Genomic DNA, 2,060 nt, shown 5'->3' on the forward strand with positions numbered 1-2,060 from the left:
GAAACAAAGAAAACAGAACAGGGAAGGAACAGAAAAATAAAGGTCAAGCGCTAATAGCCCCTGAGAACAGTTAACTGAATCCACTTACATATTTAAAAATAAATAAATTATTTAAAGTGGCAAGGTCTGCCTTGCGGAAGACTTTAGGAAGCGTAGCGCGTGAGAACCAGGTTGCTAAGACTACTTCCGTTTGGCGGGGCGGGACGGTAGCCTGTTTCCGCTCGGGCATTCTGGGAAGTGTAGTGCAGGAGTCGCTGCAACTTTGTGCACTTCCGCTGCAGGAGGGCGAGGCAGCCGTCATCAATCCCCTCTGGGAGGTGAGTCAGCGCGGAACCTCTGCATCTACAGCGAGCTTTCCTGGCCTGGGCGTGGGACTCGCAGGTGCCTGCCTTCGCCCTCAGTAAAGAGAAGCCACAGAGGGCGGGGTCGATGTTTTGCTTACTCTTTGCTTTTAGGGCGGTGCATGGGTCTCCAATTTGGGAATGGCTCCTGGTCGCACGTCTGGTTTGAGGGTGTCCTGGGCGCTCAAGTTCCCTGGTTTTCCCCACCTTCCACACGCTCTGCCGCCTTCTGGCAATATAATCTTGGCATATAATTTCTCCGTTTCTCCTCTGTAAAGTGAATTTCATAGTAGTACCTATCTGGTAGGAGTTTCGTGAGATTTACGTAAGATAGATGTAAAAATGCTTAGGACCGATCCTGGCACACACTGAAAAGGTGGCTGATTGTTGCCAATCTCTTATTTCTTCCCGGAGAAGAGAGGCGTTCAGTCTCTGAAAGTTTCTGTGAGCCCGCGGTGGGTTCTGAGCTCCAGGTGCAGCGCCACTCACCCTTCTCTGATCCTTGCACTCCGCGGGGCTGTTCCTGGCTTCCTAACGGGGGGAGGGGAGCGTCAATTTTCGCTCCATCTTTTTTATTTTTCCTTCTCCTTTAAGGCATGAGTGTGTCTCACCTCCATGTGGTGCCTGGGGATGTCCACTGTCATTCATCCTGGACCAGAAACACAGTTTGGATATCTTCCAACCCCCTTTCCTTCCTCAGCCCTGACTAACCGGAGGGCTGCAGAGAGGAGGGTGTCGACCCCCTGACTCTTTGTAACATTGTCCCAACGTGAGAGGACTTAATACATGCTATTGCTATTTCTGCTCAGTTGGAGAACAGATTTCCTTCACTCATTAGCAATATTATTTTTCCTGCTGGGCAAAAGCTCAAATATTTATGGAATAAACGGGAGGTTGGATTAGGCATGTGTTCATGAATGAGTAATAATTGTTAATACAATGAGTGCCAGGGTCTCTTCTATACGCTTTACATGCATTAATTAGCTTAATCTTCATAACAATGATAATATTATCATTCCTATTTTACAGATGACAACACTGATGGGTAAAATATTTATCTTCCCAAAGTAAAACAACAGGAAAGCGCCTGAACTGGGAGTTTGAGCTCAGGCAAAGTGGGTTCTTGACCTTTGTGCCACACTCTCCTTCAGCCCTGAGAAATGTCAGTCCCATGGGGGTGCAGTGGCTCATGCCTGTAATCCCAACACTTTGGAAGGCTGAGGCGGGAAGGTGGCTTGAGCCCAGGAGTTCAACACCAGCCTGGGCAACATAGTGAGACTCCATCTCTACAAAAAAAATTTAAAAATTAGCTGGATGTGGTGGCGCACACCTGTGGTCCCAGCTACTCGGGAGGCTGAGGTAGGAGGATCGCTTAAGCCCAGGAGACAGAAGTTGCAGTGAGCTGAGATCATGCCACTGCACTCCAGCCTGGAAAAGAGAATGAAAGTGTGTCTCAAAAAAATTAAAAATAAAAATAAAAAGAGGAAAAGAAATGGTTTCACAGCTTAGGCAATGACTGGGAGATGCTCAAGAGTAATAATCAAAGAAAAAATTTTTAAAGGATTTGCAGGGAAGAACTCTGAGGAGATGACATTTGAGTAAATACCTGACACTGCTATTAAAATAAATAAATAGATAGGGTTTACATTATCCACAATCTATGACCCTTTTATGAATGATTTCACTTTTTTTTTTTTTTTTTTTTTAAGATGGAGTCTC

General features: G+C 46.0%; 1 protein-coding gene across 1 annotated transcript in view; it reads left to right on the forward strand.

The window, feature by feature from the left end:
* The first annotated feature begins 264 nt into the window (after positions 1–264).
* ZNF233 (zinc finger protein 233) overlaps positions 265–2,060 on the forward strand; it is a 16,828-nt gene continuing 15,032 nt past the window's right edge. The window contains 1 exon segment of the mRNA XM_011997756.1: positions 265–317. The gene's annotated coding sequence lies outside the window, so the exon portion shown is untranslated.

This window comes from Mandrillus leucophaeus, unplaced genomic scaffold (assembly GCF_000951045.1).
Source record: "Mandrillus leucophaeus isolate KB7577 unplaced genomic scaffold, Mleu.le_1.0 Scaffold546, whole genome shotgun sequence".
NCBI lineage: Eukaryota > Metazoa > Chordata > Mammalia > Primates > Cercopithecidae > Mandrillus > Mandrillus leucophaeus.